Raw genomic sequence first — 12,140 nt, 5'->3', positions numbered from 1 at the left:
GTGATTATCACCCTAGATAAATTGCGATAGAGGCATTATGAGTAGTTGATTAACTTGAGGATGGGTGGTACAGTTGAAATGGCGTAATAACCATTGTTATTCATAAGGTTCCACGGTGTAATGGTTAGCACTCTGGACTCTGAATCCAGCGATCCGAGTTCAAATCTCGGTGGAACCTTATGCTATTTGTATTAGAAATTTTGCTTTTGAATCATGGAAATCCAAGAAATCATTAAAAATCTTATTTTGGTATTGTAATACTAAATATTTAGTTTCTCTTTTCTGGTACATGTATAATTTGAAAGATGAAAAAAATAATTTGAAAACTGGCCGGTGTAGGGGTCGAACCCACGACATTTGCGTTATTAGCACGACGCTCTTTCTTTCCTTTCTTTTATTATAATTTGAAAGATGATAAAAATAATTTGAAAACTGGCCAGTGTGGGGGTCAATAGAATGCAATGGGTCTGTGGCGCAATGGATAACGCGTCTGACTACGGATCAGAAGATTCCAGGTTCGAATCCTGGCAGACTCGTAAATTTTCTTTTACAGTCACTTAATATAGACCTCAGAGTCCTGCACGGGAAAGTCAAACAAAATTTCGGTAGTTCTGGTATACATCTGGTTTTCTTTGGGGATAATCTCTTTTATCCACGAAAGATTTTAAGTGAATGTAGTTGGCCTAAATGTCACCGGTCGGTGTTAGATACAGCAAGGAGGAGTACAGTTGGAGATCGGGGATGTATACCCCCTCCAATTAGATGGACAAATATGACCTAGTTTTATATATACGGTCTCAATTGTGAAACATTAGTCCCTAGTGAGTTTTTTTTTTATCTTCTTAAGGTAATTCCATACTCGCAGTTTTATCTGATACAAGTTTAAAATGTGTATTTATTTCCATTCATTAGAGTTAAAAGTAACAAATTATCAAATAAAATACATAGGTCATCACACTTTTTAAGATGTGAAACGTACATAAAGAGAATCATATATACCGTCAGAAAATTGCAATTTTCCTTAAACAGGGATATTAAAATTCCATACAAACTGGTTATGACGATATAGTAGCATTCATAACAATTTCATGAAATTGTATCTTCACAAAAATATACAAAATGTCTGTAAAAAATAAAGGAAATCATCGCATAATAGACTTGGTAAAGAAATCAATAGAAACAGAGTTATTGCCCTTGGATTCAATATTTTGAAACGCATCATTGATTATTCATCTATAACTTAAGACTTTTGAAATATTTTATTTTTAGCAAGATTTTTTACAATAACTATAAGAAAAGACTCCAACAAAATTTATGTTCCTATCATGCATAAATCTAAATAAATTGTTGATTTTGCAAAATCTGATGACATCACAGGAGGGTGGAATTACTTTAACTGATCACTTCCAGAAAGTATGATATTTATTTTGATATCATTATGTGAACAGTAATGGTATAATTTTATTTCATTATCATCACGACTATCTAAGTGACTGACCTACATGTAACCGCCTTGGATGTACATTTTGATTGTTGAAGATAGATTTTGACATGTATTGACATTTAAAGTGGCTCATTATTCAATTGCCCGCTTCTTTGAGCACCTTGTATGAAGCATGATTTCACTGTGGAAAGAGTGATACAACCTCCCAATCATTTCATGGGATATTTTTTGCATTTCCCTCGGATTGATACAACTATTATGTTTCCAAATAAGAAGTGTGATAAATCCAAACTTCGCTTTGATTTGGTGCATGGCATAAATTTGTTATAAATTCTGCGAACACAACTCGTGCAATTGTTTTTAATTTTTTAAATAAAAAATATTTATGAACATTGAAAACGTTATTTGTTAATATCATTTTTAAATGTACGACTACAATCTTCAAGAACCATGCCATTTGGATATGAGATAGATTAGACAAATCTATTCAGAGAGAAATTGATAAAAAAATAACGACATTTCAGGAATATCGTTATTTCTTTAGATTTTACTAATCCAGGAAAAATATACTTGATACAAATGATTAAAATAGTCATATTGTTTGCTACTTTGATGCACTTTTGTCAAGAAATAAGTATTCTTTATCAATTGATGTTCTTCATTCGAGGTGTTTCAACGAGCCATTGAAATGAGTCACCTGATTTCCATGTATATATATATATTTATTTATCAAACATATCTTCCCAAAATGAAAATTTATCACCTTCAAATGTGTACCTATGCATCAGTCATATCTAAATTGAACTTTAACACTTTACAGTTGTCCTTCCAAATTGTCGTCGATCAATCAATAAATAACGTTGTGATGCATATTCTTGGAAGAAAGGCGTCAAGGAAGAAGATGGTAGAGAGAGAAAAATGTTACTCCTCGGCGGGGAATTGAACCCCGGTCTCCCACGTGACAGGCGGGTATACTCACCACTATACTACCGAGGAAGTGATTATCACCCTAGATAAATTGCGATAGAGGCATTATGAGTAGTTGATTAACTTGAGGATGGGTGGTACAGTTGAAATGGCGTAATAACCATTGTTATTCATAAGGTTCCACGGTGTAATGGTTAGCACTCTGGACTCTGAATCCAGCGATCCGAGTTCAAATCTCGGTGGAACCTTATGCTATTTGTATTGGAAATTTTGCTTTTGAATCATGGAAATCCAAGAAATCATTAAAAATCTTATTTTGGTATTGTAATACTAAATATTTAGTTTCTCTTTTCTGGTACATGTATAATTTGAAAGATGAAAAAAATAATTTGAAAACTGGCCGGTGTAGGGGTCGAACCCACGACATTTGCGTTATTAGCACGACGCTCTTTCTTTCCTTTCTTTTATTATAATTTGAAAGATGATAAAAATAATTTGAAAACTGGCCAGTGTGGGGGTCAATAGAATGCAATGGGTCTGTGGCGCAATGGATAACGCGTCTGACTACGGATCAGAAGATTCCAGGTTCGAATCCTGGCAGACTCGTAAATTTTCTTTTACAGTCACTTAATATAGACCTCAGAGTCCTGCACGGGAAAGTCAAACAAAATTTCGGTAGTTCTGGTATACATCTGGTTTTCTTTGGGGATAATCTCTTTTATCCACGAAAGATTTTAAGTGAATGTAGTTGGCCTAAATGTCACCGGTCGGTGTTAGATACAGCAAGGAGGAGTACAGTTGGAGATCGGGGATGTATACCCCCTCCAATTAGATGGACAAATATGACCTAGTTTTATATATACGGTCTCAATTGTGAAACATTAGTCCCTAGTGAGTTTTTTTTTTATCTTCTTAAGGTAATTCCATACTCGCAGTTTTATCTGATACAAGTTTAAAATGTGTATTTATTTCCATTCATTAGAGTTAAAAGTAACAAATTATCAAATAAAATACATAGGTCATCACACTTTTTAAGATGTGAAACGTACATAAAGAGAATCATATATACCGTCAGAAAATTGCAATTTTCCTTAAACAGGGATATTAAAATTCCATACAAACTGGTTATGACGATATAGTAGCATTCATAACAATTTCATGAAATTGTATCTTCACAAAAATATACAAAATGTCTGTAAAAAATAAAGGAAATCATCGCATAATAGACTTGGTAAAGAAATCAATAGAAACAGAGTTATTGCCCTTGGATTCAATATTTTGAAACGCATCATTGATTATTCATCTATAACTTAAGACTTTTGAAATATTTTATTTTTAGCAAGATTTTTTACAATAACTATAAGAAAATACTCCAACAAAATTTATGTTCCTATCATGCATAAATCTAAATAAATTGTTGATTTTGCAAAATCTGATGACACCACAGGAGGGTGGAATTACTTTAACTGATCACTTCCAGAAAGTATGATATTTATTTTGATATCATTATGTGAACAGTAATGGTATAATTTTATTTCATTATCATCACGACTATCTTAGTGACTGACCTACATGTAACCGCCTTGGATGTACATTTTGATTGTTGAAGATAGATTTTGACATGTATTGACATTTAAAGTGGCTCATTATTCAATTGCCCGCTTCTTTGAGCACCTTGTATGAAGCATGATTTCACTGTGGAAAGAGTGATACAACCTCCCAATCATTTCATGGGATATTTTTTGCATTTTCCCCGGATTGATACAACTATTATGTTTCCAAATAAGAAGTGTGATAAATCCAAACTTCGCTTTGATTTGGTGCATGGCATAAATTTGTTATAAATTCTGCGAACACAACTCGTGCAATTGTTTTTAATTTTTTAAATAAAAAATATTTATGAACATTGAAAACGTTATTTGTTAATATCATTTTTAAATGTACGACTACAATCTTCAAGAACCATGCCATTTGGATATGAGATAGATTAGACAAATCTATTCAGAGAGAAATTGATAAAAAAATAACGACATTTCAGGAATATCGTTATTTCTTTAGATTTTACTAATCCAGGAAAAATATACTTGATACAAATGATTAAAATAGTCATATTGTTTGCTACTTTGATGCACTTTTGTCAAGAAATAAGTATTCTTTATCAATTGATGTTCTTCATTCGAGGTGTTTCAACGAGCCATTGAAATGAGTCACCTGATTTCCATGTATATATATATATTTATTTATCAAACATATCTTCCCAAAATGAAAATTTATCACCTTCAAATGTGTACCTATGCATCAGTCATATCTAAATTGAACTTTAACACTTTACAGTTGTCCTTCCAAATTGTCGTCGATCAATCAATAAATAACGTTGTGATACATATTCTTGGAAGAAAGGCGTCAAGGAAGAAGATGGTAGAGAGAGAAAAATGTTACTCCTCGGCGGGGAATTGAACCCCGGTCTCCCACGTGACAGGCGGGTATACTCACCACTATACTACCGAGGAAGTGATTATCACCCTAGATAAATTGCGATAGAGGCATTATGAGTAGTTGATTAACTTGAGGATGGGTGGTACAGTTGAAATGGCGTAATAACCATTGTTATTCATAAGGTTCCACGGTGTAATGGTTAGCACTCTGGACTCTGAATCCAGCGATCCGAGTTCAAATCTCGGTGGAACCTTATGCTATTTGTATTGGAAATTTTGCTTTTGAATCATGGAAATCCAAGAAATCATTAAAAATCTTATTTTGGTATTGTAATACTAAATATTTAGTTTCTCTTTTCTGGTACATGTATAATTTGAAAGATGAAAAAAATAATTTGAAAACTGGCCGGTGTAGGGGTCGAACCCACGACATTTGCGTTATTAGCACGACGCTCTTTCTTTCCTTTCTTTTATTATAATTTGAAAGATGATAAAAATAATTTGAAAACTGGCCAGTGTGGGGATCAATAGAATGCAATGGGTCTGTGGCGCAATGGATAACGCGTCTGACTACGGATCAGAAGATTCCAGGTTCGAATCCTGGCAGACTCGTAAATTTTCTTTTACAGTCACTTAATATAGACCTCAGAGTCCTGCACGGGAAAGTCAAACAAAATTTCGGTAGTTCTGGTATACATTTGGTTTTCTTTGGGGATAATCTCTTTTATCCACGAAAGATTTTAAGTGAATGTAGTTGGCCTAAATGTCACCGGTCGGTGTTAGATACAGCAAGGAGGAGTACAGTTGGAGATCGGGGATGTATACCCCCTCCAATTAGATGGACAAATATGACCTAGTTTTATATATACGGTCTCAATTGTGAAACATTAGTCCCTAGTGAGTTGTTTTTTTTATCTTCTTAAGATAATTCCATACTCGCAGTTTTATCTGATACAAGTTTAAAATGTGTATTTATTTCCATTCATTAGAGTTAAAAGTAACAAATTATCAAATAAAATACATAGGTCATCACACTTTTTAAGATGTGAAACGTACATAAAGAGAATCATATATACCGTCAGAAAATTGCAATTTTCCTTAAACAGGGATATTAAAATTCCATACAAACTGGTTATGACGATATAGTAGCATTCATAACAATTTCATGAAATTGTATCTTCACAAAAATATACAAAATGTCTGTAAAAAATAAAGGAAATCATCGCATAATAGACTTGGTAAAGAAATCAATAGAAACAGAGTTATTGCCCTTGGATTCAATATTTTGAAACGCATCATTGATTATTCATCTATAACTTAAGACTTTTGAAATATTTTATTTTTAGCAAGATTTTTTACAATAACTATAAGAAAAGACTCCAACAAAATTTATGTTCCTATCATGCATAAATCTAAATAAATTGTTGATTTTGCAAAATCTGATGACATCACAGGAGGGTGGAATTACTTTAACTGATCACTTCCAGAAAGTATGATATTTATTTTGATATCATTATGTGAACAGTAATGGTATAATTTTATTTCATTATCATCACGACTATCTAAGTGACTGACCTACATGTAACCGCCTTGGATGTACATTTTGATTGTTGAAGATAAATTTTGACATGTATTGACATTTAAAGTGGCTCATTATTCAATTGCCCGCTTCTTTGAGCACCTTGTATGAAGCATGATTTCACTGTGGAAAGAGTGATACAACCTCCCAATCATTTCATGGGATATTTTTTGCATTTTCCCCGGATTGATACAACTATTATGTTTCCAAATAAGAAGTGTGATAAATCCAAACTTCGCTTTGATTTGGTGCATGGCATAAATTTGTTATAAATTCTGCGAACACAACTCGTGCAATTGTTTTTAATTTTTTAAATAAAAAATATTTATGAACATTGAAAACGTTATTTGTTAATATCATTTTTAAATGTACGACTACAATCTTCAAGAACCATGCCATTTGGATATGAGATAGATTAGACAAATCTATTTCAAAGAGAAATTGATAAAAAAAAATAACGACATTTCAGGAATATCGTTATTTCTTTAGATTTTAATAATCCAGGAAAAATATACTTGATACAAATGATTAAAATAGTCATATTGTTTGCTACTTTGATGCACTTTTGTCAAGAAATAAGTATTCTTTATCAATTGATTTTCTTCATTCGAGGTGTTTCAACGAGCCATTGAAATGAGTCACCTGATTTACATCTATATATATATATTTATTTATCAAACATATCTTTCCAAAATAAAAATTTATCACCTTCAAATGTGTACCTATGCATCAGTCATATCTAAATTGAACTTTAACACTTTACAGTTGTCCTTCCAAATTGTCGTCGATCAATCAATAAATAACGTTGTGATACATATTCTTGGAAGAAAGGCGTCAAGGAAGAAGATGGTAGAGAGAGAAAAATGTTACTCCTCGGCGGGGAATTGAACCCCGGTCTCCCACGTGACAGGCGGGTATACTCACCACTATACTACCGAGGAAGTGATTATCACCCTAGATAAATTGCGATAGAGGCATTATGAGTAGTTGATTAACTTGAGGATGGGTGATACAGTTGAAATGGCGTAATAACCATTGTTATTCAATAGGTTCCATGGTGTAATGGTTAGCACTCTGGACTCTGAATCCAGCGATCCGAGTTCAAATCTCGGTGGAACCTTATGCTATTTTTTTTGGAAATCATTAAAAATCTTATTTTGGTATTGTAATACTAAATATTTAGTTTCTCTTTTCTGGTACATGTATCATTTGAAAGATGAGAATTTTTTTTTGAAAACTGGCCAGTGTAGGGGTCGAACCCACGACATTTGCGTTATTAGCACGACGCTCTTTTTTTCTTTTCTTTTATTATAATTTGAAAGATGATAAAAATAATTTGAAAACTGGCCAGTGTGGGGGTCGAACCCACGACATTCGCGTTATTAGCACGACGCTCTAACCGACTGAGCTAACCGGCCTGTGTTAATATTTGGTTGATTGACAACTGGTCGAATATATTGTAGTAGTCTATGTCGTTGATAGTAAATATTTTATCAATACAAAGTGTGGTATGATTAATTTATGTTTTGATATATACTTGTATGTAAAGGAGAACGGTTTTAATTCACGAAGGAGCAATTCATGGGAACATTTTACCCAGCTGAAAACGTCTTCTTTTGAATCCACGTAAATGAATGATTTTGTTCGTGATAAATTAAATCGTATATTGAAAACTTAAAGAAAACGCACAGAATGTGACAGAATTTGAGTATTTACAAGCCATGGTCTAGTTGAACGTGTAGTTTGCTGTAACTGACGGTATTTTGCAACTATCAAAGGATACACCAATTAACACCTATCTGTATAACTAATATAATCCCTAAGATTTGATGAATAATTCAGCAAAATGAACAAGGGAAAATTGCTTGAGAGAATACCTACAATGAGCGTTTCGTACAAACCGCTCAAACACACTCGTCATATCCTCGAACACGGGAACGATGATCGAAACTGGCGTAAGTGACTACACATTTCGTTTGTTATGAAATGTTATATCGTTTCATGATTAGCTTGAAGTACTATAAGTGTAAGAAAGTAATTTATTACGCAAATGTTCAATGTGCCATTGAGATAAACGTTGGATAGTAAATTTTCTCTAAAATTGGCATACTAAATTGTTTAGAAATGTCACACGTGCGCAGTGCCTCTCTTCCACATAATTCTGAACTGGTGACTTTAGAGGTCAATGTACATGGCAGACTACGAATAGGAATTTCAGTCTGGAAGACGATAATTCTTGAATGGACATGTTCTGCTGATTTGACGGGGATATTGCTTCAGATCCACTTTGATGCAACGAAATGATATATATTCAATCACAAATATGTCATTCTCTCTGGGTTTTTTTTATTCTGCAATTTATTTGCCATCAATTACAGCTGGTATTGCTTTAAAGAACATCAACAACTAGTCATTGCATGAGATGACATGCAATGGGTCTGTGGCGCAATGGATAACGCGTCTGACTACGGATCAGAAGATTCCAGGTTTGAATGCTGGCAGACTCGTAAATTTTCTTTTACAGTCACTTAATATAGACCTCAGAGTCCTGCACGGGAAAGTCAAACAAAATTTCTGTATTTCTGGTATACATCTGGTTTTCTTTGGGGATAATCTCTTTTATCCACGAAAGATTTTAAGTGAACGTAGTTGGCCTAAATGTCATCGGTCGGTGTTAGATACAGCAAGGAGGAGTACAGTTGGAGATCGGGAATGTATACCCCCTCCAATTAGATGGACAAATATGACCTAGTTTTATATATACGGTCTCAATTGTGAAACATTAGTCCCTAGTGAGTTTTTTTTTTTATCTTTTTAACTGATCACTTCCAGAAAGTATGATATTTATTTTGATATCATTATGTGAACAGTAATGGTATAATTTTATTTCATTATCATCACGACTATCTAAGTGACTGAACTAACCGTCTTGGATGTACATTTTGATTGTTGAAGATAGATTTTGACTATCTTCACAAGTCAAGGGTTATTGATTCGTTACCTCGCACTAACCCTTGACATCAGTCGCTATTTAAAAGTTGGGCTCGAGAAGAAGCATATGATTGGTTTGCAGTCTGAAGCTGCAAACCAATCAGACAACGGCTTTTATAATCGGCCGAAAACAAAACTAAACAGTAAACACGCATGTCGACGGCATTATGGTGTAGAATTTCTGGCCAATTAGTACAAGACAGATACCGTCGATTGATTTTCGGGAGTTCGTTTTGCTTGAAGAAACAATTAGACGAGGTTTTGGGGTATGAGCCGAATGAAAATGATGGATTCTCGAAGTACGTTTGACGACTATGTTTTAACAATTTAAACAAATTGTCTAAAATAATGGGAACAACTTCTTAAGATAGGGATTTACCACTGCCGGTTTTAGTCCCAATAAAAACATCTTTTCCTTCTCTGATACATGATATCGAAAGCTTTTGGTTTTCAGTCAAATGCTCGATTTGATGTTTTTCATATATCTTTTCGTCAACGGACGCCATTTTTTACTTTCTGTTTATTCCCTTACCAAAATTTCATCTGAAACAAGAAATCTCATTGACTGATTAATTTTAGCGTATTGCGTCATCCTTCTTCTCGAGCCCAACTTTAAAATAGCGACTGATGTCAAGGGTTAGTGCGAGGTAACGAATCAATAACCCTTGACTTGTGAAGATGGATTTTGACATGTATTGACATTTAAAGTGGCTCATTATTCAATTGCCCGCTTCTTTGAGCACCTTGTATGAAGCATGATTTCACTGTGGAAAGAGTGATACAACCTCCCAATCATTCCATGGGATATTTTTTGTATTTCCCCCGGATTGATAAAACTATTATGTTTCCAAATAAGAAGTGTGATAAATCCAAACTTCGCTTTGATTTGGTGCATGGCATAAATTTGTTATAAATTCTGCGAACACAACTCGTGCAATTGTTTTTAATTTTTCAAATAAAAAATATTTATGAACATTGAAAACGTTATTTGTTAATATAAGTTTTAAATATACGACTACAATCTTCAAGAACCATGCCATTTGGATATGAGATAGATTAGACAAATCTATTTCAAAGAGAAATTGATAAAAAATAACGACATTTCAGGAATATCGTTATTTCTTTAGATTTTAATAATCCAGGAAAAATATACTTGATACAAATGATTAAAATAGTCATATTGTTTGCTACTTTGATGCACTTTTGTCAAGAAATAAGTATTCTTTATCAATTGATTTTCTTCATTCGAGGTATTTCAACGAGCCATTGAAATGAGTCACCTGATTTACATGTATATATATATATATTTATTTATCAAACATATCTTCCCAAAATGAAAATTTATCACCTTCAAATGTGTACCTATGCATCAGTCATATCTAAATTGAACTTTAACACTTTACAGTTGTCCTTCCAAATTGTCGTCGATCAATCAATAAATAACGTTGTGATGCATATTCTTGGAAGAAAGGCGTCAAGGAAGAAGATGGTAGAGAGAGAAAAATGTTACTCCTCGGCGGGGAATTGAACCCCGGTCTCCCACGTGACAGGCGGGTATACTCACCACTATACTACCGAGGAAGTGATTATCACCCTAGATAAATTGCGATAGAGGCATTATGAGTAGTTGATTAACTTGAGGATGGGTGGTACAGTTGAAATGGCGTAATAACCATTGTTATTCATTAGGTTCCACGGTGTAATGGTTAGCACTCTGGACTCTGAATCCAGCGATCCGAGTTCAAATCTCGGTGGAACCTTATGCTATTTGTATTGGAAATTTTGCTTTTGAATCATGGAAATCCAAGAAATCATTAAAAATCTTATTTTGGTATTGTAATACTAAATATTTAGTTTCTCTTTTCTGGTACATGTATAATTTGAAAGATGAAAAAATTAATTTGAAAACTGGCCGGTGTAGGGGTCGAACCCACGACATTTGCGTTATTAGCACGACGCTCTTTCTTTCCTTTCTTTTATTATAATTTGAAAGATGATAAAAATAATTTGAAAACTGGCCAGTGTGGGGGTCAATAGATTGCAATGGGTCTGTGGCGCAATGGATAACGCGTCTGACTACGGATCAGAAGATTTCAGGTTCGAATCCTGGCAGACTCGTAAATTTTGTTTTACAGTCACTTAATATAGACCTCAGAGTCCTGCACGGGAAAGTCAAACAAAATTTCGGTAGTTCTGGTATACATCTGGTTTTCTTTGGGGATAATCTCTTTTATCCACGAAAGATTTTAAGTGAATGTAGTTGGCCTAAATGTCACCGGTCGGATGTATACCCCCTCCAATTAGATGGACAAATATGACCTAGTTTTATATATACGGTCTCAATTGTGAAACATTACTCCCTAGTGAGTTTTTTTTTTTATCTTCTTAAGGTAATTCCATACTCGCAGTTTTATCTGATACAAGTTTAAAATGTGTATTTATTTCCATTCATTAGAGTTAAAAGTAACAAATTATCAAATAAAATACATAGGTCATCACACTTTTTAAGATGTGAAACGTACATAAAGAGAATCATATATACCGTCAGAAAATTGCAATTTTCCTTAAACAGGGATATTAAAATTCCATACAAACTGGTTATGACGATATAGTAGCATTCATAACAATTTCATGAAATTGTATCTTCACAAAAATATACAAAATGTCTGTAAAAAATAAAGGAAATCATCGCATAATAGACTTGGTAAAGAAATCAATAGAAACAGAGTTATTGCCCTTGGATTCAATATTTTGAAACGCATCA

The 12,140-nt window shown here is 33.5% G+C and overlaps 15 non-coding genes across 15 annotated transcripts; 10 read left to right on the top strand and 5 right to left on the bottom strand.

Moving 5' to 3' along the window:
- Positions 1-106: 106 nt before the first annotated feature.
- Positions 107-178, top strand: Trnaq-cug (transfer RNA glutamine (anticodon CUG)). The gene has a single exon. It is a non-coding gene; the product is annotated as a tRNA-Gln (tRNA).
- Positions 179-463: 285 nt separating this feature from the next.
- Trnar-acg (transfer RNA arginine (anticodon ACG)) lies at positions 464-536 on the top strand. The gene has a single exon. It is a non-coding gene; the product is annotated as a tRNA-Arg (tRNA).
- Positions 537-2,368: 1,832 nt separating this feature from the next.
- On the bottom strand, positions 2,369-2,440 carry Trnad-guc (transfer RNA aspartic acid (anticodon GUC)). Its single transcript has one exon. It is a non-coding gene; the product is annotated as a tRNA-Asp (tRNA).
- A 107-nt stretch (positions 2,441-2,547) lies between these two features.
- On the top strand, positions 2,548-2,619 carry Trnaq-cug (transfer RNA glutamine (anticodon CUG)). Its single transcript has one exon. It is a non-coding gene; the product is annotated as a tRNA-Gln (tRNA).
- Positions 2,620-2,904: 285 nt separating this feature from the next.
- Positions 2,905-2,977, top strand: Trnar-acg (transfer RNA arginine (anticodon ACG)). Its single transcript has one exon. It is a non-coding gene; the product is annotated as a tRNA-Arg (tRNA).
- Positions 2,978-4,809: 1,832 nt separating this feature from the next.
- On the bottom strand, positions 4,810-4,881 carry Trnad-guc (transfer RNA aspartic acid (anticodon GUC)). The gene has a single exon. It is a non-coding gene; the product is annotated as a tRNA-Asp (tRNA).
- Positions 4,882-4,988: 107 nt separating this feature from the next.
- On the top strand, positions 4,989-5,060 carry Trnaq-cug (transfer RNA glutamine (anticodon CUG)). The gene has a single exon. It is a non-coding gene; the product is annotated as a tRNA-Gln (tRNA).
- Positions 5,061-5,345: 285 nt separating this feature from the next.
- Positions 5,346-5,418, top strand: Trnar-acg (transfer RNA arginine (anticodon ACG)). Its single transcript has one exon. It is a non-coding gene; the product is annotated as a tRNA-Arg (tRNA).
- Positions 5,419-7,254: 1,836 nt separating this feature from the next.
- On the bottom strand, positions 7,255-7,326 carry Trnad-guc (transfer RNA aspartic acid (anticodon GUC)). Its single transcript has one exon. It is a non-coding gene; the product is annotated as a tRNA-Asp (tRNA).
- Positions 7,327-7,433: 107 nt separating this feature from the next.
- Trnaq-cug (transfer RNA glutamine (anticodon CUG)) lies at positions 7,434-7,505 on the top strand. Its single transcript has one exon. It is a non-coding gene; the product is annotated as a tRNA-Gln (tRNA).
- Positions 7,506-7,729: 224 nt separating this feature from the next.
- Positions 7,730-7,803, bottom strand: Trnai-aau (transfer RNA isoleucine (anticodon AAU)). Its single transcript has one exon. It is a non-coding gene; the product is annotated as a tRNA-Ile (tRNA).
- Positions 7,804-8,819: 1,016 nt separating this feature from the next.
- Positions 8,820-8,892, top strand: Trnar-acg (transfer RNA arginine (anticodon ACG)). The gene has a single exon. It is a non-coding gene; the product is annotated as a tRNA-Arg (tRNA).
- Positions 8,893-10,885: 1,993 nt separating this feature from the next.
- On the bottom strand, positions 10,886-10,957 carry Trnad-guc (transfer RNA aspartic acid (anticodon GUC)). The gene has a single exon. It is a non-coding gene; the product is annotated as a tRNA-Asp (tRNA).
- A 107-nt stretch (positions 10,958-11,064) lies between these two features.
- On the top strand, positions 11,065-11,136 carry Trnaq-cug (transfer RNA glutamine (anticodon CUG)). The gene has a single exon. It is a non-coding gene; the product is annotated as a tRNA-Gln (tRNA).
- A 285-nt stretch (positions 11,137-11,421) lies between these two features.
- Trnar-acg (transfer RNA arginine (anticodon ACG)) lies at positions 11,422-11,494 on the top strand. The gene has a single exon. It is a non-coding gene; the product is annotated as a tRNA-Arg (tRNA).
- The last annotated feature ends 646 nt before the right edge of the window (positions 11,495-12,140 follow it).

This window comes from Ostrea edulis, chromosome 1 (assembly GCF_947568905.1).
Source record: "Ostrea edulis chromosome 1, xbOstEdul1.1, whole genome shotgun sequence".
Classification (NCBI taxonomy): domain Eukaryota; kingdom Metazoa; phylum Mollusca; class Bivalvia; order Ostreida; family Ostreidae; genus Ostrea; species Ostrea edulis.
This window is presented reverse-complemented; position numbering and strand designations above follow the sequence as displayed.